The sequence below is a fragment of the Leopardus geoffroyi genome, chromosome B3 (genome assembly GCF_018350155.1).
Source record: "Leopardus geoffroyi isolate Oge1 chromosome B3, O.geoffroyi_Oge1_pat1.0, whole genome shotgun sequence".
In the NCBI taxonomy this organism is placed as follows: Eukaryota; Metazoa; Chordata; class Mammalia; order Carnivora; family Felidae; genus Leopardus; species Leopardus geoffroyi.
Window position 1 is genome coordinate 24557750 of NC_059337.1, and position 24258 is coordinate 24582007.

Here is a 24258-nt window from a genome sequence, read left to right on the forward strand (position 1 = left end):
AGTTTTCCCAACACCATTTGTTAAGAGACTGTCCTTTACCCTTGTATACTATTGGCTCCTTTGTCATAAATTCATTGCCCATATATGTGAGGTTTTATTTCTTGGCTTTCTATTCTGTTTATGGAATTCTCTTTTAGATTATACTTCACTTTTTAAAAAAAATGCAATTAGGTTTTTCTATTAAAACTGCTCATAAGTTGACTTTGAGCTTATCAGAGGTGCATATTTTCCTACTTTGATAAGGCCTAGTGACCACTAGTAAGAACTTACAATTACAGAGGGAGGAGGGAAGATGGTGGCGTAGGAGGACGCTGGGCTCAACGCGCGTCCTGCTGATCACTTAGATTCCACCTACACCTGCCTAAATAACCCAGAAAACCGCCAGAGGATTAGCAGATCGGAGTCGCAAGAGCCAAGCACAGACGAGAGGCCCAAAGAAGAGGGTAGGAAGGGCGGCGAGGCGGTGCGCGCTCCACGGACTGGCGGGAGGGAGCCGGGGCGGAGGGGCGGCTCGCCGGCCAAGCAGAGCCCCCGAGTCTGGCTGGCAAAAGCGGAGGGACTGACGGACTGTGTTCCGACAGCAAGCGCGACTTAGCGTCTGGGAGGTCATAAGTTAACAGCTCTGCTCAGAAAGCGGGAAGGCTGGAGGACAAAGGGAGGGAGAGCTGCTTTGCCCCCGGATGACAGAGCTCAGTTTGGCGGGGAACAAAGGCGCTCGCCAGGGCCATCTCCCCCGCCCATCCCCCAGCCAAAATCCCAAAGAGAACCAGTTCCTGCCAAGGAACTTCCTCGCTCCGCGCAAACACCCAACTCTGTGCTTCTGCGGAGGAGCCAAACATCCGGCAACGGATCTGACTCCCTCCCGCTGCCACAGGGCCCCTCCCGAAGTGGATCACCTAAGGAGAAGCGAACTAAGCCTGCCCCTCCTGCCCCTGTGCACCTTGCCTACCCACCCCAGCTAATACGCCAGATCCCCAGCACCACAAGCCTGGCAGTGTGCAAGTAGCCCAGACGGGCCACGCCACCCCACAGTGAATCCTGCCCCTAGGAGAGGGGAAGAGAAGGCACACACCAGTCTGACTGTGGCCCCAGCGGTGGGCCGGGGGCAGACATCAGGTCTGACTGCGACTCCACCCACCAACTCCAGTTATACACCACAGCACAGGGGAAGTGCCCTGCAGGTCCTCACCACGCCAGGGACTATCCAAAATGACCAAGCGGAAGAATTCCCCTCAGAAGAATCTCCAGGAAATAACAACAGCTAATGAGCTGATCAAAAAGGATTTAAATAATATAACAGAAAGTGAATTTAGAATAATAGTCATAAAAATAATCACTGGGCTTGAAAACAGTATAGAGGACAGCAGAGAGTCTCTTGCTACAGAGATCAAGGGACTAAGGAACAGTCACGAGGAGCTGAAAAACACTTTAAATGAAATGCAAAACAAAATGGAAACCACCATGGCTCGGATTGAAGAGGCAGAGGAGAGAATAGGTGAACTAGAAGATAAAGTTATGGAAAAAGAGGAAGCTGAGAGAAAGAGAGATAAAAAAATCCAGGAGTATGAGGGGAAAATTAGAGAACTAAGTGGTACGCTAAAAAGAAATAATATACACATAATTGGTATCCCAGAGGAGGAAGAGAGAGGGAAAGGTGCTGAAGGGGTACTTGAAGAAATAATAGGTGAGAACTTCCCTGAACTGGGGAAGGAAAAAGGCATTGAAATCCAAGAGGCACAGAGAACTCCCTTCAGACGTAACTTGAATCGATCTTCTGCACGACATACCATAGTGAAACTGGCAAAATACAAGTATAAAGAGAAAATTCTGAAAGCAGCAAGGGGTAAACGGGCCCTCACATATAAAGGGAGACCTATAAGACTCGTGACTGATCTCTCTTTTGAAACTTGGCAGGCCAGAAAGAATTGGCACGAGATTTTCAGCGTGCTAGACAGAAAAAATATGCAGCCGAGAATCCTTTATCCAGCAAGTCTGTCATTTAGAATAGAAGGAGAGATAAAGGTCTTCCCAAACAAACAAAAACTGAAGGAATTTGTCACCACTAAACCAGCCCTACAAGAGATCCTAAGGGGGATCCTGTGAGACAAAGTACCAGAGACAACACTACAAGCATAAAACATACAGACATCACAAAGACTCTAAACCCGTATCTTTCTATAATAACACTGAATGTAAATGGATTAAATGCACCAACCAAAAGACATAGGGTATCAGAATGGATAAAAAAACAAGACCCATCTATTTGCTGTCTACAAGAGACTCATTTTAGACCTGAGGACACCTTTAGATTGAGAGTGAGGGGATGGAGAACTATTTATCATGCTACTGGAAGCCAAAAGAAAGCTGGAGTAGCCATACTTATATCAGACAAACTAGACTTTAAATTAAAGGTTGTAACAAGAGATGAAGAAGGACATTATATAATAGTTACAGCGTCTATCCATCAGGAAGAGCTAACAATTATAAATGTCTATGCGCCAAATACCGGAGCCCCCAAATATATAAAACAACTACTCATAAACATAAGCAACCTTATTGATAAGAATGTGGTAATTGCAGGGGACTTTAACACCCCACTTACAGAAATGGACAGATCATCTAGACACACGGTCAATAAAGAAACAAGGGCCCTGAATGAGACATTGGATCAGATGGACTTGACAGATATATTTAGAACTCTGCATCCCAAAGCAACAGAATATACTTTCTTCTCGAGTGCACATGGAACATTCTCCAAGATAGATCATATACTGGGTCACAAAACAGCCCTCCATAAGTTTACCAGAATTGAAATTATACCATGCATACTTTCAGACCACAATGCTATGAAGCTTGAAATCAACCACAGGAAAAAGTCTGGAAAACCTCCAAAAGCATGGAGGTTAAAGAACACCCTACTAACGAATGAGTGGGTCAACCAGGCAATTAGAGAAGAAATTAAAAAATATATGGAAACAAACGAAAATGAAAATACAACAATCCAAACGCTTTGGGACGCAGCGAAGGCAGTCCTGAGAGGAAAATACATTGCAATCCAGGCCTATCTCCAGAAACAAGAAAAATCCCAAATACAAAATCTAACAGCACACCTAAAGGAAATAGAAGCAGAACAGCAAAGACACCCCAAACCCAGCAGAAGAAGAGAAATAATAAAGATCAGAGCAGAAATAAACAATATAGAGTCTAAAAAAACTGTAGAGCAGATCAAAGAAACCAAGAGTTGGTTTTTTGAAAAAATAAACAAAATTGACAAACCTCTAGCCAGGCTTCTCAAAAAGAAAAGGGAGATGACCCAAATAGATAAAATCATGAATGAAAATGGAATGATTACAACCAATCCCTCAGAGATACAAACAATTATCAGGGAATACTATGAAAAATTATATGCCAACAAACTGGACAACCTGGAAGAAATGGACAAATTTTGAACACCCACACTCTTCCAAAACTCAATCAGGAGGAAAGAGAAAGCTTGAACAGACCCATAACCAGCGAAGAAATTGAATCGGTTATCAAAAATCTCCCAACAAATAAGAGTCCAGGACCAGATGGCTTCCCAGGGGAGTTCTACCAGACGTTGAAAGCAGAGATAATACCTATCCTTCTCAAGCTATTCCAAGAAATAGAAAGGGAAGGAAAACTTCCAGACTCATTCTATGAAGCCAGTATTACTTTGATTCCTAAACCAGACAGAGACCCAGTAAAAAAAGAGAACTACCGGCCAATATCCCTGATGAATATGGATGCAAAAATTCTCAATAAGATACTAGCAAATCGAATTCAATGGCATATAAAGAGAATTATTCACCATGATCAAGTGGGATTCATTCCTGGGATGCAGGGCTGGTTCAACATTCGCAAATCAATCAACGTGATACTTCATATTAACAACAAAAAAAAAAGAAGAACCATATGATCCTGTCAATCGATGCAGAAAAGGCCTTTGACAAAATCCAGCACCCTTTCTTAATAAAAACCCTTGAGAAAGTCGGGATAGAAGGAACATACTTAAAGATCATAAAAGCCATTTATGAAAAGCCCACAGCTAACATCATCCTCAACGGGGAAAAACTGAGAGCTTTTTCCCTGAGATCAGGAACATGACAGGGATGCCCACTCTCACCGCTGTTGTTTAACATAGTGCTGGAATTTCTAGCTTCAGCAATCAGACAACAAAAGGAAATCAAAGGCATCAAAATTGGCAAAGATGAAATCAAGCTTTCGCTTTTTGCAGATGACATGATATTATACATGGAAAATCCGATAGATTCCACCAAAAGTCTGCTAGAATTGATACATGAATTCAGCAAAGTCGCAGGATACAAAATCAATGTACAGAAATCAGTTGCATTCTTATACACTAACAATGAAGCAACAGAAAGACAAAGAAAGACACTGACCATTCACAATTGCACCAAGAAGCATAAAATACCTAGGAATAAATCTAACCAAAGATGCAAAGGATCTGTATGCTGAAAACTATAGAAAGCTTATGAAGGTAATTGAAGAAGATTTAAAGAAATGGAAAGACATTCCCTGCTCATGGATTGGAAAAATAAATATTGTCAAAATGTCAATACTACCCAAAGCTATCTACACATTCAATGCAATCCCAATCAAAATTGCACCAGCATTCTTCTCGAAAGGAGAACAAGCAATCCTAAAATTCATATGGAACCACAAAAGGCCCCGAATAGCCAAAGGAATTTTGAAGAAGACCAAAGCAGGAGGCATCACAATCCCAGACTTTAGCCTCTACTACAAAGCTGTCATCATCAAGACAGCATGGTATTGGCACAAAAACAGACACATAGACCCATGGAATAGAATAGAAACCCCAGAACTAGACCCACAAACGTATGGCCAACTCATCTTTGACAAAGCAGGAAAGAACATCCAATGGAAAAAAGACAGCCTTTTAACAAATGGCGCTGGGAGAACTGGACAGCAACATGCAGAAGGTTGAAACTAGACCACTTTCTCACACCATTCACAAAAATAAACTCAAAATGGATAAAGGACCTGAATGTGAGACAGGAAACCATCAAAACCTTAGAGGAGAAAGCAGGAAAAGACCTCTCTGACCTCAGCCGTAGCAATCTCTTACTCGACACATCCCCAAAGGCAAGGGAATTAAAAGCAAACGTGAATTACTGGGACCTTAAGAAGATAAAAAGCTTCTGCACAGCAAAGGAAACCACCAACAAAACTAAAAGGCAACCAACGGAATGGGAAAAGATATTTGCAAATGACATATCGGACAAAGGGCTCTTATCCAAAATCTATAAAGAGCTCACCAAACTCCACACCCGAAAACAAATAACCCAGTGAAGAAATGGGCAGAAAACATGAATAGACACTTCTCTCAAGAAGACATCCTGATGGCCAACAGGCACATGAAAAGATGTTCAGCATCGCTCCTTATCAGGGAAATACAAATCAAAACCACACTCAGGTATCACCTCACGCCAGTCAGAGTGGCCAAAATGAACAAATCAGGAGACTATAGATGCTGGAGAGGATGTGGAGAAACGGGAACCCTCTTGCACTGTTGGTGGGAATGCAAATTGGTGCAGCCGCTCTGGAAAGCAGTGTGGAGGTTCCTCAGAAAATTAAAAATAGACCTACCCTATGACCCAGCAATAGCACTGCTAGGAATTTACCAAGGGATACAGGAGTACTGATGCATAGGGGCACTTGTACCCCAATGTTCATAGCAGCACTCTCAACAATAGCCAAATTATGGAAAGACCCTAAATGTCCATCAACTGATGAATGGATAAAGAAATTGTGGTTTATATACACAATGGAATACTACGTGGCAATGAGAAAGAATGAAATATGGCCTTTTGTAGCAACGTGGATGGAACTGGAGAGTGTGATGCTAAGTGAAATAAGCCGTACAGAGAAAGACAGATACCATATGGTTTCACTCTTATGTGGATCCTGAGAAACTTAACAGGAACCCATGGGGGAGGGGGAGGAAAAAAGAAAAAAAAAGAAAAAAGAAAAAAAAAAAAAGGAGGTTAGAGTGGGAGAGAGCCAAAGCATAAGAGACTGTTAAAAACTGAGAACAAACTGAGGGTTGATGGGGGGTGGGAGGGAGGAGAGGATGGGTGATGGGTATTGAGGAGGGCACCTTTTGGGATGAGCACTGGGTGTTGTCTGAAACCAATTTGACAATAAATTTCATATAAAAAAAAAAAGAACTTACAGTTACAGTCATCACCAACAAGACAGAAGCTGAGACATGGAGACCTTCTGTGACTGTGCTGAGGGCATCATGTGGGTTATCACATTTTTTTTCTCCAATTCAACTTATGGGGCAGGCACTCTCATTTCTGTTTTCAAAAAGGAAATTGAAACTCAATGGAGGCTTACATAGCAGAACCATGCTTGGATTCAGGAACCTTGTCCCTAAAGCCTTGACTTATGATGGGAAGCCTTGCTTCTTTCCAGGGGCTTTAACAAGCAGGTTGGTGTAGTAGATTTCCCACTAATGTGGGTAAGAACTCCTATTTTATGGTGCCAAATCAGTGAGTCCTCTCGTTGAGCTTATAAACTTTTTAGTCTAAGGGTAGAGATACAGCATTGATCTAAAATACTATTAACCACTTACTGCTATTCCAGAAACAATATTGCTTTATTATACCATCATAACTAAAATCTTATTGTATGTTTACAAATCAAATGTATTTTCCCATATTTTGAGAAATGACAACTTACTCAGAGAGATACTTTCTTTATTAGTTTATCTATCTATCCATCTATCTATCCATTCATACATACAACTATCCATCCATCTAACAATTGTTGATTTTGACTTAGTGTCAGATATCTCTGGTAAAGTTTGAGAGTCATACAAACAGGCCTAACTTCTTCCCTCAAGGTACCCAGAGTCTAGATAGGAGAGACCCTCTATATAGAGAATTTAACTGTAACAGAAAGGAGAATGAGGCAAGTGCTGTGGAAGAATATGAGTCTGTAAGAGAATGAGCGTTCCCTGAGAGTCACATAAGTCTTGATGAATGGGCAGGACTTTGAAAGGGGAGATGGTCTGGTGGAGAGGACATTCCAGATGAACAAATGGGCAGCTGTTGGGAGGTTCAGACTTGTGTGGGACTTGGGAATGTTAATGGGGGTGGGAAGAGCTAGAACAAAGTTGAAGAAGCAGGCTATGACCAGGTCACAGAGGGCTTGAGCATCAGGCAGGGTAGGTGGCTTAGGCTGAATTCAGTAGAAGTGGGTTTTATGAAAGTTTTTACAACAGGCAAACCTATAACACTGGTTTAGTAAGAAAAACATGCTGGCTAGATCCTGGCTAGAATCCTGGTTCTTTTGTAAGTTGTTCTCTAAGCTTCAGTTCCCGCATCTGTAACCTGATGGCAATGATGCCTACGTTGTGGTTTTGTTTGGAGGATCCAGTGCAATCACATGTGTGAAGTGTCCATTGGAAATCCTGAGGCACGGGGGCACACTGACAAGGTGGCATTCTGATGAGGTCAGGAGAATGTTGCATTGGGAAGTCTTATTGTAGAGGTGGATGGTGGAGGCAGCAGCCTGGTTATGAAAACTACACTGGTCATGTGAGACATCTGAGGTTTGAATAGAGGGTCAGCAAAAATGGAACGAAAGCAGGGACAAATCTGAGATAAAAGGGAGAATGGATGCAAACTGAAGCCTGATAGAAGGTGTGATCATTATACTGAGGGGGCTGTGAAAGCAAGTATGACTAAAAGGGATTCTGGAGATCTGGGATTTCCCAGAAGTACCCAGCCTAGGAATATATTCACCATGAGTCCAGAGCAGTTCTTTTGTGGAGCCAAATTTTTCTTTTGAAACACAGCACATTCCAGGGCTTCCTATTTTCACACAAGTTTCTGATGTCTGATGCCAAATTTATAGCTTGAGGTAGCAAAGGATTTTTAGTTTTCCTTAGGGCTCAAACCACATAGTGCTGCTTGGCTTCCTCCCATGTAGACAGCTTGGCCAAGAAAACTATCCTTTGTTTTACCTTGAATGGAAAGCACAATGCTGGGTTGCTCTTGACATTTACTTTACCCTGAGAGCAGAACTTCATCTTGGCACACAGTGGTGGTGGGTTGAAAATATAATCCTCAGCAGGCATATTTTCCACATTTGTACCTTAGCCCTCAGCTTCAAACACTTTTATCCCTGATAGCATTGTTTACACCCATGCTCAGAAAACAGACTTAAGGAACAAAAATAACCCATGATAACTGAACTACAATGAGATGGATGTTTATAAACACCTCCCCTAGGGAAACCAAGGGGGTATCTACCATATGAAAAATGTGTCATAGGGGAAGGTAATTATAGGCAGAAATTAGGCTAATGAATCTCATAGAAGAAAAATTGTTTTAAATTAAATTATTAAATTATTGACTCATTGTCTTAATTAAATTGCATGATGTTCCAGAATAACTCTTTTACAGCCATCAGGCCTGAACTTCTATTCTGGGGTTTCTCGTGGGTCCTGTGGTTGTTCTTGGGAAGAGAAGGCCATAATGAAAAGGGTCAGAAATTTGTGCTTTTCTTTAAACTTTTTATTTAAATTCCAGTTAGTTAAAATATAGTGTAATATTAGTTTCAGATGTACAATATAGTAATTAAACCCTTCCATACAACACATGGTGTTCATCACAAGTGCACTCCTTCTTCCCCATCACCTATTTAGCCCACCCCCCCCCCACCTCCCCTCTGGTATCCATCAGTTTGTTCTCTATAGTTAAGAGTCTGATTCTTGGTTTGCCTCTTTCTTTCTTTCTTTTTTCACTTAAGAGTCTGATTCTTGGTTTGCCTGTCTTTTTTTTTTTTTTCACTTTTGCTCCTTTGTTTTGTTTCTTTAATCCCACATATGAGTAACATTATATGGAATTGTCTTTCTCTGAGTGATTTATTTCACTTAGCATAACACTATCTAGCTCCATCCATTTTGTTGCAAATGACAAGATTTCATTCTTTTTTATTTATTTTATTTTTTAAGTTTTTATTTAAATTCCAGTTAGTTAATATATATTGTAATATTAGTGTCAGGTGTACTGTTTGCTGACTCAACACTTCCATACAACACACAGTGTCATCACAAGTGATAGATACCAATATCTCTATCTCTATCTATCTATCTATCTATCTATCTATCTATCTGTATCAATAGTTGGTGGACACTTGGGTGTCATTTCCATAGTTTGCTCTTGTAGATAATGTTGCTATAAACATTGGGGTACATGTATCCCTTTGAATTAGTATTTTTGTATGATTTTGGTAAATACTTAGCAGTACAATTGCTGGATTGCAGGGTATTTATATTTTTAACTTTTTAAAAAACCTCCATACTGTTTGTCACAGTGGCGGCACCAGTTTGCATTCCCACCAACAGTGCAAGAGGGCTCTTTTTCCTCCATGTCCTCCCAACACTTGTTGTTTCTTGCATTGTTGTTTTAGCCATTCTGACAGGTGTGAGGTGATATGTCATTGTAGTTTTGATTTGTATTTACCTGATAATGAGTGATATTGAACATCTTTTTATGTGTCTGTTGGTCATCTGTATGTCTTCTTTGGAAAAATTTCTATTCATGTCTTCTGCCCATTTTTAGTTGGAGTATTTATTTTGGGGTTGTTGAGTTTGATAAGTTATTTATAGATTTTGGATACTAGCCCTTTGTCAGATATGTCATTTGCAAATATCTTTTCCTATTCCATAGGTTGTCTTTTAGTTTTGTTGATTGTTTCCTTTGCTATGCAGAAACTTTTTATTTTGATGAAGTCCCAAGTGTTTATTTTTGCTATTGTTTCCCTTGCTATTATTTCCTTTTCTTACCTCATAGGAAGTTGTATGACTGAGACCAAAAACTTTACTGCCTGTGTCTTTAATCCATTTTGAATTTACTTTGGTGTATGGTGAAAGAAAGTGGTTCATTTTCATTCTTTTGCATGTTGCTGTGCAGTTTTCCAAACACCATTTTTGAAGAGAATGTCATTTTCCCATTGGATATTCTTTCCTGCTTTGTGAAAGATTAATTGACCATATAGTTGTAGGTTCATTTCTGGTTTCTCTATTCTGTTCCATTGACCTATGTGCCTATTTTTATGCCAGTACCATACTGTTTTCATGATTACAGCCTTGTGACATAACTTGAAGTCTGGAATTGTGGTGCCTCCAGTTTTGCTTTTCTTTTTCAAGTTTCCTTTGACTATTTGGGGTCTTTTGTAGTACATTTTTTGTGGTACATATTTTGGGCTGTTTGTTCTGGCCCTATGAAAATGCTGTTGATAATTTTAAGGGATTTCATTAAATATGTAGATTACTTTGGGTGGCATAGACATTTAACTATATTTGTTCTTCTAATCTATGAGCATGGAATGTCTTTCCATTTCTTTGTGTCCTCCTCAATTTCTTTCAATATAGTTTTAAGAGTACAGGTCTTTCACCTCTTTGATTAGGTTTGTTCCTAGGCATCTTATGGGTTTTAGTGCAATTATAAGTGGAATTGATTCCTTAATTTTTCTTTCTACTGTTTCATTATTGGTGTATAGAAACGTAACAGATTTCTGTACATTGATTTGTATCCTATGATTTTACTGAATTTGTGTATCACTTATAGCAATTTTTTGGTGGAGTTTTCAGGTTTTCTATGTACGGTATCATGTCATTTGCAAATATTGAATGTGTTTCTTCCTTGCTGGTTTGGATGCCTTTTATTTCTTTTTGTTGTCTGATTGCTGTAACTAAGACTTCCAGTACTACGGTAAATAATTGGTGAGAGTGGAGATGCCTGTCTTCTTCCTGACCATAGAGGAAAAGCTGCCAGCATTTTTTTCCCATTGAGGATGATATTAGCTGTGGTTTTCTTGCATATGGCCCTTATCATGTTGTGTTAGGTTTCTTCTAACCCTACTTTATTGAGGGTTTTTATCATGAATGAATGTTGTACTTTGTCAGGTGCATCTATTGAAAGGATCATATGGTTCTTATCCTTTCTTTTACTAATGTGGCACATCATATTGATTTGCAAATATTGAACCATGCTTGCAGCCCAGGAATTAATCTCTCTTGATCATGGTGAATGAGTCTTTTAATATATTGTTGGATTCAATTTGCTAGTAATTTGTTGAGAATATTTTCATCCATGTTCATCATGGATATTGGCCTGTAGTTATCTTTTTTAGTGGAGTCTTCATCTGGTTTTGATATCAGGGTAATGCTGGCCTCATAGAATGAATTTGGAAGTTTTCCTTCCTTTTCAATTTTTTTTTTTGGAATAATTTAAGATGATTAGGTATTAACTCTTCTTGAATTCTTTGGTAGAATTCGCCTGTGAAGCCATCTGGACCTAGACTTTTGTTTGTTTGGAGATTTTTGATTACCTATTCAATTTCTTTGGGTCTGTTCGGTTATTGGTCTCTTAAAATTCAAGTTTTCTATTTCTTTCTGTTTCAGTTTTGGCAGTATATGTTCCTAGAAATTTATCTATTTCTTCCAGGTTGTCCACTTTGTAAGCATATAGTTTTTCATTAATATTATTTAATAATTGTTTGTATTTCTGTGGTGTGGTTGTTATTTCTCCTTTCTCACTTGTGATTTTATTTATTTGGGTCCTTTCTCTTTTCTTTTTGACACATATGGCTAGGGTTTTATCAATTTTATTTATTCTTTCAGAGAACCAGATCCTGATTTCATTGATCTGTTCTACTGTTTTTTTGTTCATTTGTTTCTATATTATTTATTTCTGCTCTAATTTTTACTATTTCCCTTCCTTTGCTGGCTTTAGGCTTCATTTTGCTGTTCTTATTATAGTTCCTTTAGGTGTATTATTAGGTGGTTAATTTGAGGTTTTGTTTTGTTTTGTTTTGTTTTGGCTTAAAATAGGCTTGTATCTTCCTTCTTAGGACCACTTTTTGCTGCATCCCAAAAGTTTTGAATTATTGTTTTCATTTTCATTTCTTTCCAAGTATTTTTTTTATTTTTTCTTTGATGCTCTGGTTGACCCATTCATTGTTTAGCAGCATGTTGTTTAACCACCATATATTTGTGTTTGTTCAAGTTTTTTTTTTGGTTGACTTTAAGTTTCATGCCGTTGTGGTCTCTAAATATGCATGTGCGATCTCAGTTTGTTTGTATTTGTGACCTAATATATTATCTATTCTGGAGAATGCCCCATGTGCACTTGAATGTGTATTCTGCTGCTTTAGGATGGAAAGTTCTGAATGTATCTATTAAGTGCATCTGGTCCAGTGTGTCATTTAAAGCCATGTTTCCTTCTTGATTTTGTGCTTAGATGATCTGTCCATTGCTGTAAGTGAGGTGTTAAAGTCTCCTTGTATTATTGTATCATTATCAATGACTTTCTTTATGTTTGGGATTAATTGATGTATATATTTGGGTTCTTTCATACTGGGGACATAAATATTTACAGTTGTTACATCTTCTCTTTGGATTGTTCCCTTTATTATGATATAGTGCCCTTCATCTCTTGTCACAGTCTTCATTTGAAAGTCTAGTTTGTTATTGCTTTCTCTCTCAAAAATAAATGAACACTAAAAAAATTAAAGGGGCACCTGAGTGGGTCAGTCGGTTCAGTGTCTGACTTCAGCTCAGGTCATTATCTCCCAGTTCATGGGCTCAAGCCCCCCATCGGGCTCTGTGTTGACAGCTCGGAACCTGGAGCCTGTTTCAGATTCTGTGTCTCCCTCTTTCTCTGTCCCTCCCCCGCTTATGCTCTCTCACTTTATTACAAAAATAAATAAACATTAAAGTCTAGTTTGTCTGATAGTAGTATTGTTGTTCCAGCTTTCTTTTATGTCCGTTTGTATAACAAATGTTTCTCCATACCCTCACCTTCAATCTGCAGGAGTGTTTAGGTCTCAAAATAGTGTGTTGTAGGCAGCATAGAGATGAGTCTTGTTTTTTTTTTTAGTCCATTCTCACACCCTAGTCTTTTCACAGGAGTGTTTAGTCCACTTATATTCAGAATAGTTGTTGATAGATATGTATTTAGTGCCATTTTGTTACTTGTTTTGTTATTGTTTCTGGAGATGTTCTCTGATCCTTTCTTGTCTTTTTGATTTTTGGTCTTTCATTTCCATTCCCAAAGTCCTATTTAATATTTCTTGCAGGGATGGTTGACTGGTCACAAACTCCTTTAGTTTTGTCTGGGAAATGCTTTACCTCTTCTTCTATTCTGAGAAATTTGTGCTTCTTGCAAACCCAAATACACTGCTGTATTGCCAGAGCCCTTGTAAATACTATTGTATTTTCACCAGCAGATGTCAGTGTTTACACATAAAATAAAAGCAGCCCCCAAAGGATTATCATTATTATTTTCCTTTTCTTATTCTGAACAAATCAACTTTATTCACGTTTTTCACATAGAGCCTTATAATGTGATCATTTTTGTTCTGGAAAGTAATGATAATGTTTATCCCTTTAAAGAAAAACTGTATATGTGGAGAGACTGGCTTACAAATGACACACACATTTCATATAATAAGTTACACTGTGAAACTCTTCATAAAATATTTTTGTTGAACACTTATTCTTTGCCTGAAACCAGCTTATGTAACAGGTTTGTCCTAAAACTGAAAAGCTGGTCCTCAAGGGTCTTAAAACCTCTTTTGGAGGGATGAGATTTAAAAAATAAAACAACTTAAGACTTCAGTTAATAGCAATTGCCATATTGTTTCAAGAAGATGGGGTTTCAGTAGTGGCTGGAGCATATGGAAGCCTTTAGGGAAGGAAGCTCCAAGACAAAGAAGGTGAATTCACTGGTTGGAAATGGAAAGGTACTATGGGTTCTTTTGTTAAGAAAGTGAAAGAGAAAGAACTATTTTTGGAGAGTCCATTTGATGAAGTTGTGAAAATGAAATGGAGAAGGGTGGCATTATTACAGAATCTGGGAGTGAGAACAAGAATTCTTACAGTGGTAATTAGAAATAAGACTAAGACCCAGAGGGCATAAGAGAAACAATAGGCCACCATGCTGCAGTACTGACAGGTAGTTACTATGGCTTCTTGTCTTAGTACAAAGTCATGAGAAAGGTGATATGGGAAACAAAGTCAGAAAGAAATGGCAAATAAAATTAAATTTCCTTATAACCTGCAGCCCAATTGACAAATATTTGAGGCAGGAAGAGCAAACGTTTTCTCCAGGAATTCCCTACGGTCTTTATGCTAATGCTTTGCTGGGGGGAAGAAAAACCTTAGCTTGACTATAGGTAGGCCTCCAGTATCCTATGAATCTTCTTTAGCATATGAAAATCTCATTGGAAACTTTCCCTTGACTTTACCTCTCTCAACTCCCAAGTATATAACCAGTCTCTCCTCAGGGTGCCAGGGCAGCTTTTTCTCCCCACAGGTCCTGTCCCTGTGCTTTAATAAAATCACTTTTTTTGCACCAAAGGCATCTTCAAGAATTCTCTCTTGGTCATCAGCTCCAGACCCCATGAACCTCTCATCACCCCTAAAAAAACCTCATCAAAGGAGTCAACACATTGTCAGGCAACAGAATAGAAGACTTGAGGTCAGAGTTGTTTCCAGAAACTCTTGGACATATGGCTGCTGCAAGTATATGGAGAAAAGAGTAACTTGAATCTTTTGATCTTGAGTGACAGGTAAGTGATGGTATTGCCACTGACAGAAATGGAAAGCCTGGGAAGGGAGGTTGGCGTGGATGGGATGTTGTCAAGTACAGTGTGATCCATGTTGTTGAAACTGATGTGGGCCAGGCTGGAAGAGATCTGGAGGCATGAAGGGTGAGAAGGTGGAAGCTGGACCAGAATCAGGCTAGGTGTAGAAACAATAATAGACTAGAGAAAGAGGAGGTACCACTTCTCAGCAAATGCCCACAGTTAACAGGTGATCCCAGAAAGGAGAAGAGTCATCAAAAAAGAGAGATTCAGGGTGGGAAGCTGAAAGAAAAGAAAACCAGAAGGGAGGAGTTTCAGGAAGGAAGGGAGGCAAACATTGAGAAAGACCTCAGGGAGATCAAGGAGCCAGACACCACCACCAGGTTACTGAGTTTGATAAGATATCTTCTTTGTCCGTTTGAGAAACTTTGACCTTACTCAAAATGGATTATAATTGGCCTCCTGCTTCCCAGGTGTAAATGCCCAATAGTATTTAAATATTATAAAAGATCAGCATTGAATAACAGTTAAGATTCCTTCCATTCTGAGTTCTTTTGAATATTCTCAAAGTGCTCTGAGATTAAAGATGTCAGGTTTGTTGTCCTACCCAAGCCTGAGGGTATAAAGTATTAGCCCAGAAAGGACAGGCTAAGCATTAGTTCTTGTTGCAGGCTGTAGCAATAGCGGTAGCAACTAATATTTCAGAGGACTTTTAGTGGGTGACAGCTTGGGTTTTTACTTTGGGTTTTGATGCTGTTTCTTCTGCTTGCTAGCTGAGAGTGGGAGCTTAAATACTGGTAGGTGCTCACACAGTAGAGATTCTGTGACAAGATGGTGCCAAGAGCCAAAACTACTTCAGAGAGACAAGCACATCTGTTGAATTTGGTGTTCGTTAGAGAGAGAAAATTGAAAAGAAACTCTGGATTACTAGATCCTAAGTTAAACTTGATTGCAAAAGTCAAATGAAACACTGCTCATGAAAATAACTTGCACTCTGTTGTGCATTCTATTAAATAAGGCATTGTAATTTAGCAATACTAAATAAGAGGTCCAAAAACATTCCAGGTATGAATTAGGACATTCTAAATAAATATATGAAGTCTAAAACAGCATCCGTGACATGATATTACTTTGTGGGAAAAATTATACACCATGAATCAGGAATGATTTATGTGCCTTTTGATCATTATGATGATAATCATCGTGACTGTGATAATTGTTTCCCAATGCTTCATTTATCAAATGGCCCACCAGTCCCTTTGTGCTAAGAGCTGCCTGGTTTGGGTTGCATGGAGTCTCATCCATAAGGCTCCTTCCACCTCTCAGAACCCTGAGTCACAGATCCAGCTACTTTTGGTATGAAGGTTTCTTTAAGACTCCCATTACTCCCAGACATTTGTTGCATAGAATTTGCCTTATAGAAGAGACTGGCCATACCAATTCTCTTAGAGGTTAGAACTCGAGGACCTAGGGACACATAGTGTAGGAAAATTTACATTCAGAAATGTGTCATCCACCTACTTGGCTCTAGTCCTTGCTACTATCAATATAATTTATTGATCACTTACATGTCAAGAACTGTGCTACATGCTTTACATACATTAGTATGTAAATACTATATACTATACTACTATGAGGCAGACGTTATTTCCCCCTGACTATAAGGAAGAGAACACTGAGGCTAAGAGAGGTTAAACAACTTGCCTAACATCCCACACTACTTAGTAACAGAACCAGGACTTGAAGACAGATGGCTTGTCTCTGAAGATCTTGTACTTAAGCCCTTCTCTACACTAAGAGTATAGGAATACTTCATATTCATAAGAGGGCTCTGAATCATTATTCAGGTTTCCTGATTTCTACCAGAGTGATAGAATTCTCTCTCCTGTCCCTCTCACCACCTACCTGCAATAATTTTACTGAAGAAAGGCATCCATTTTCATTGCTGAATGGAAGACACAGGGTAGGTACTCAAAAGATACTGGAAAAAAAAATTCTTGTTGAATGAATGTGTGCCTGTATGTTTCCTGTGGGTCATCAAAGAGTCTTCACCCATTTGGAAACCAACAAGTGAAGTTTAGGTGATTCTCATTGTACAGATGAAACACTGAACTACACAGAATACCACTTGGAAGGCTCATTACTCTTCATTGAGTTGTAGTAGCCAAGTGTCACATCTTTAGGAGCTGGTTCATTGTATTGAATTACATGCATAAAGAATACTTAAGATGTAATGAATTCTTTTTTTAAAAAAATATTTAACGTTTATTCATTTTTGAGAGACAGAGAGAGACAGAGCATGAGCTGGGAAGGGGCAGAGAGAGAGGGAGACAGAGAATCCGAAGCAGGCTCCAGGCACCGAGCTGTCAGCACAGAGCCCAACATGGGGCTCAAACTCATGAACTGTGAGATCATGACCTGAGCCGAAGTCATACACTAAACTGACTGAGCCACCCAGGCACCCCAAGATGTAATGAATTCTTAAGCCCAGAGGTTCCTTCCAACTTCTTATCCTTGCTACATTTATATCACGAGAATTTATAGCCAAAATCCTTCAGCTTGAACCCCTCTGCACACCAGTCATAGTTTCACCATTACTTCTTGGAAGCCCTAAACATCCCTCTACCAATCAGTTACCTGTCATACCTGCTGCTGCTTTTTGAAACTCTAAAAATGGAACTTAAAAAAAATTAAATCCAAGTTAGTTAACATATAGTGTAATAATAATTTCAGGAATAAAATTTAGTGATTCATTACTTACATGTAACACCCAGTTCTCATCCCAGCAAATGCCCTTCTTAATGCCCATTGCCCATTTAGTCCATCCTCTCACCCAAGAACTCACCACCAACCCTCAGTTTGTTTTCTGTATTTAGAGTCTCTTATGGTTTTCCCCCTGTTTTTATCTTATTTTTGCTTCCCTTCCCCTATGTTCATTTGTTTTATTTCTTAAATTCCACATAAGTGAAATCATATGATAGTTGTCTTTTTCTGAATGACTTATTTCACTTAGCATAACACACTATAGTTCCATCCATGTTGTTGCAAATAGCAAGATTTTATTATTTTTGATGTCTGAGTAAAATTCCATGGAATATATTATATATGTATATTATTTACTATATAATATATATAATATAAAATATATAAATATATAAATAAATATACAAAATATAAATATATGTGTGTAAAATATATACATATATAATATAATATAATACCTCTTCTGTATCTATTTATCAATCAATTGACATTTGGATTGTGTCCATACTTTGGCTGCTGTTGATAGTGTATGTGCCCCTTTGAATCAGCATTTTTGCATCTTTTTTGGATAAATAACTAGAAGTGCAATTGCTGGGTGGTAGGGTAGTTCTATTTTTAATTTTTTGAGGAACTTCCATACTGTTTTCCAGAGTGGATGTACCATTGTATTTCCACCAGCAGTGCAAAAGGGCTCCCTTTTCTCCAACTCCTTGACAATATCTGTTTCCTGAGTTGTTAATTTTAGCCATTCTGACAGGTATGAGGTGATATCTCATTATGGTTTTGATTTGTGTTTTGCTGATAATGATTAATGTTGAGCATTTTTCGTGTGTCTGTAACCATCTGGATATCTTCTTTGGAGAAATGTCTATTCATATCTTTTGCCCCATCTCTTCACTGGATTATTTGTTTTTTGGGTGTTGAGTTTGATAAGTTCTTTATAGATTTTGGATAATAACCTGTTACCTGATATGTCATTTGCAAATATCTTCTCCCATTCCATTGGTTGCTGTTTAGTTGTACCGATTGTTTCCTTTGCTGTGCAGAAGCTTTTTTATCTTGATGAAGTCCCAATAGTTTATTTTTTGCTTTTATTGCTCTTGCCTCTGGAGACATGTTAAGTATGAAGTTGTCACGATTGAGGTCAAAGAGGTTTTTGCCTGTTTTCTCCTCAAGGGTTTTGATGGCTTCCTGTCTTACGTTTAGGTCTTTCATCCACTTTCAGTTTATTTTTGCGTATAGTGTAAGAAAGTGGTCCAAGTTCATTCTTCTGCATGTCACTGTCCAGTTTTCCCAACATTATTTGCTGAAGAGACTGTCTTTTTGTATTGGATATTCTTTTCTGCTTTGTCAGAGATAAGTTGACCATATGTTTGTGGTCCATTTCTGGGTTCTCTATTCTGTTCCATTGATCTATGTGTTTGTGCCAGTACCATACTGTATCTTGATGATTACAGCTTTGTAATACATCTTGAAGTCTGGGACTGTGCTGCCTCCAGCTTTGGTTTTCTTTTTCAACATTACTTTGGTTATTTGGCATCTTTTCTGGTTCCACACAAATTTTAGAATTGTTTGTTCTAGCTTTGTGAAGAATGCTGGTGTTATTTGGATAGGAACTGCTAACTGCGTATCCATTGTGGAAAGCCGTGTTCTTGATTCAGTTCACTTCTTTTATCCTATGAGGAATGAGTCTTTTTTTTTTTTTAAGTTTCTTTTCCCTGGAGGCCATGCATATGTCTTTCCTTATTTGAATGTTAACAACATTCTACTCACATACAGCCAGGGAGAAGTCCATAAACTGATCCTATCTCAGAGAACAGGGCTCAACAAGTGATCAGAGTGTGTTGTAAGTGGATTGATGACCATACCTGTCCCTGAGATTACTGGACCCTGCCTCCTGGGAAGAGATTGTTATTTCCCTGTCCTGTAGCACTTAATGTTTTGTTGGTATTTAATCAGTGTCAGTTTACACCTACAGGATGCAAAGATGATGTCAGCTTTCCCCACAGAATGTTCAAAGTTCTCTAGTTATATCTCCAGATTTTTATTCCAAGCAACCCTAAGGACTATAAGACTCCTCAATATAATACAGTTGACATGAGAATTGTTCACTAAGTACTAGACATATTTATTGTCTTGGAAGAAATATGCTTTTCTTTCAATAAAGAGGTGAGTGTGAGCAGTTTCCTCTGCTCAGAAAGTAAGGAAGCCTATTTGGCCTTGATCTGTTTCCTTGTTCTTATCACAGGATGACAATCTCATGTTTGTGGGTTTTCATGTCCACTGATGATGGAGCAGTTAAGGGTAATGATTGAAAATTTTGGCTTTCAAGTCAGACAGAATTGTGTTGAAATCCTAGCTCAAATTCTGCATTTTCCACTGACTCACTCTCTAAACCTTAAAAACTCCAAAAATAGATCTGTGCATTAGTTTGCTCAACTGAAAAAGGGAGAGAACTATGCCTACCTCTCAGGGTAAAGAGTGTCAAACCCATTGGGGTTGCACAGTTGGTAGTCATACATGTTAACACCAATTTTATGGTTTTCACATTGAGTGGGTGTGTAAGAGGTCTGGTGTCATTAGTACCAGAGCGGAAATGACAGAATCCCAGAGTAAATCCTCTTCAGTTGGCATAATTGATACTAAATATTAAATGCATATTAAATATTTGACCAGAGATAAGAAGTTTATGGTTATGAATGCCACAGCTCTGATAATTTAGCCTATGAGTGTGTAGCACTTTGAGGCAACATTTCTTTTGTTTAAAACCCCATGTACTCAATTTACATTCAGAAAAAGGTTGTGGAATCATCCAGACCCACTACTAACAAGAAATTGGGATGCCAGCAAGCCAATGTTTTTGTGAGAATGTTGGGCTATTAATCATAAAAAAGCAAAAAAAAAAAAAAGACACTTTTATTTATAGCAAAATGCTAAGCAGATAATAAAGACCCCTTTCAGAGCTTGTATTTTTTTTTTTTTCACAGAAAAGTGTTTGGCTTTTATAATGATTTTCCAGATGAAATAAAAAACTACACAAGTACCTGAGCCCTAAGTGTTTGTGGTTTTTAGACCAATGTCCTCAACATCAACTAGCCCCCGCAGGATGGAGTGCAAGATGTAGAATAACCCTGTAAAGAGAGGCCAGCACATGGCTGGCTCACATTAACAGCTGACTGGGCACATGAAGTACCTTTAGATTGGAAATGAGTGAGTAACCCCAAGAAAACCCAGGTGAGCTATTATGCCTTCCTCTGAGAGCTTCTAACAAGCCCTAGGCCACCTTCTTCCCTCCACCACTTAGTCAGACCTCCTCTGTCTGTCCCTTATAGAGGTGGATGCTGCCTCCTCTTTGGGGAGACACTGGTTCATGAAAGTCCACTTTTGCTTAGTCTCTGCTAGGAGGATATCTAAGCTCTTCAATATCCAGGGGCTGAGCTTTTTCAGTTTCTGGATAGAACAGGCACTTAAATATTCATGGAATGCATGAATGATTTCATGTATGCGTTTGGACCTCTAGCAAATGGAAGATGTGGTATGCAGAAAAATCAATGCCAAAACATACCCACATCCTAATCCCTGAAACCTGTCAATTATACTGTTATTTACAAAAAGTCTTTTTGGAGATGATTGAGTTGAGGTTCTTGAGATGGGAGATTATCTTGGATTATCATGCTATGACATGTATTCTCATAAGAGGGAAGCAGAGCAAAATTTACAGACAGAAGAGAAGTTGGTGCGAAAATGGAGGCAGAGATTGGAGTAATGCTGCCATAAGCCAAGGATTGCCAACAGCCACCAGGAACAGGAAGAGATACTCCCCCAAAGCCTCTGAAAGGAGCATGACCTGCTGACCCTTTGATTTTGCCCCAGTGAGACTGAGGTAGTACTTCCAGCCTCTAGAACTGTGAGGAATAAATTTCTGGTGTAAGTCATAAAATGTGTGGTTATTTGTTAAAACGGTCATAGGAAATGAATACTGAAGGTGGCTAATTTATCCTTGAAAATCAAACTTCACCTTGATCTTAAAATGTCAGAAAAACTAGCATAAGATGCTTGTGTCCCATACAGGTGTTGCAGGGGTGACAACTACATTCTAGTCACATCTTTTCACCAAGAGGAAAATATTTTAAAATATATATTTTTTAATTATTATAAAAGCAAATGGTAAAGTATAAAAAGCTAAAAGTAAATGTGCCCTTCGCTCTCACAGGTCAGTCCTCATGTGTGTGTGTGTATGTGTGTGTGTGTGTGTGTAGCCTTTCTGTATGACTAGCTTGGGGTTCCTTACAGTGTGGTGGTCTCAGGCTAGTTGGACTTCTTATACAGCATCTGGCTTTTCCCAGAGCAAAAAGCAAAAGCTGCCATTCCCTCTTAACTCCTGGACTTGATAACTTAAGAACTTCACTTTCACTGCCTCATTGGTGAAAACAGTCACAAGACCAGGTAAGACTCAAGAGGAGAGGGGAAAAATCCTTTGTCTCTTATTGAGAGTGTCAAGGCCATATTGAAGAAGAGCATATGAGATGGGAGATATTATTGTGGAAATGGTTGGAAACACTGTAGAACAGGTGATTAGCCATGCACAAAAACGGTTATCATATGAAAAGAAAGAAATGTTGGAAAAGAGGTAGAGTTTGTGGGACTGACATATTACTTCCAGTTTGCAGAATTGAAGACAGAAATTGATGGAGGGTGCATTTAAATTGGTTTGGTGGGTAGGTGGCATTTGACATATGCATGTAAGGAGATACAGGTTCCAAGAGCACAGTGTGAATGAAGGCCAGAGTAAGGGTGGAGTGTGTGCATGCGTGCGTGTGTGTGTGTGTGTGTGTGTGTGTGTGCATGTGTTTGTGGGGGTGTTAATCAAAGATATAGCAAGAAGAGGGTTGAAGGACTGTGGGGTGGTTTATTTTTAACCAAAATATAAAACATGGAGCAGAGGTAACTGATTAGACTGGCTTTATTTGGCAACAGGAGAACAGGCACATGTTGGTTCCAAGGATTGCAAGAGGGGTGGAGGTGAAGACTGGGTTTCTCTCCTTGAGTCCTATGGAGCACTGGGAACAGCTTCCTCTTCCACAACTGTTGCCAGGCAGAGGTACATTTCTGAGTTCCTTGGCATTGCCCTTGGCCCCAAGATAAGAGAGTGGGCTCCCGCCCAGGAGCCAGTCAAGTCTCCTCCCAAACCTCCTTCCAAGCCCTCTTCTGGTGCTGCATCTGTGGGGCGGACACAGCTGTGATGGCAACACTGCAGTAATTATGGGAAGAATATGCTCATGAGCAGATGACTGTGATTAACTTGCTTTTTCTGTTGGCTGTCAAGTCCAGACAGCACTTGTTGGAAAAGATAATTAAATCAGAATCAGATGCCTGCAGTAAATATTTTATTCAAAACCCTACACCACAATAGAGGAAGTTGACCTTGAAAGCCAGCTGTAAATTCCCACCTTTTTCTGAAGCCTGAGCCCAACTCAGGGGATGAGCTGGAGTCTGCTCAAATGAGCTCCTTGTTAAGCAATCAAGGGCTCAGTGGTGTATGTCATGCATATTAACATTATTAATGCTAGAGGATTAAAGTAATACTTATCTGCTCCCTCAAGAGTGGAGAAAACTTGAGAAGTGTAGAATCCAGAGCAACAAGGCAGCCCAGCCTCTCTCTGAGTCTCTGCTCAGGTTCAGCTCTGAGTGGCTGATGACTCTGCTCCCTCCATCGAGGCTGTCCCAATGTCATCAAGAGTTGCTGCCTCTCTGATACACATTTCTCACTTGTTGTATGTAGCAAGCCATGGTCTTGATGCTAACTTGGATGATAAGTGCCCATGACAAATCCTGTCACATTCCTTTTCTTCATGTGATGCATTCACCATGATGCATCTTACAGAATGGGAAAATAGAAACTGCGTGGGTGAAAAGTGGATATTTGTTTGGGGTCCTGACAGCAGTTTTCTTCAAGAACTTTCTATGAGGAAAAGATTTGTAAAAAAAAGCCAACATGCCCTACCACACCTTACTCCTAAGATGCCAAATACTGCTACCATCCTCACAATTCTTGTTCTTCTCTCATGCCTGGAACCTAGAGAGGGACAGGAACTTGTCTACTGTCCTTTTTTTTAGCAATGGAGAAAAGATACTTAAAGCCATCTTTAAGATACTTAAAGATACTTAAAGCCCATCTATCAGACAGAACCAGGACCTGGCAGTCTCCAATTCACATTGTGGGACCTCCTTTTTCTCTACATATGTAGGAGTCAGATAGGTTTGCCTGGGGGAACTTATGAAGCCTCCATGATCAATATAATTTGCTTTCAAGTATCCCAAACACTAAAAATCTCAGCTAATGTTTCACTTCCCTGGACAGGCCCTGTGACTTCTTTATGAATCTGAAACATTTTTTTAAAGTTTATTTATTTTGAGAGGAGTGAGGGGAAGAGAGTGAAGGATAGAGAGAATCCCAAGCAGTGTCCATACTGTCAGCACAGAGCTCAATGCAAGTCTTGATCCCATGAACCGTGAGATCATGACCTGAGCCAAAATCGAGTCAGATGCTTAACGAATGGAGACACCAAAGTGCCCTTATATATCTGAAGCATTAAAAAAAAATTTAACTTTTTTTTTTTACTATTGAGAAACAGAGAGAGACAGAGCATGATCATGGGAGGGACAGAGAGAGGGGGAGGCACAGAATCTGAAGCAGTGTCCAGGTCCTGAGCTGCCAGTACAGGGCCCTATGCAGGACTCGAACTCACAAACTGCAAGATCATGACCTGAGCCGAAGTTGGATGCTTAACTGACTGAGCCACCGAGGAGCTCCTGAAGCATTTTATT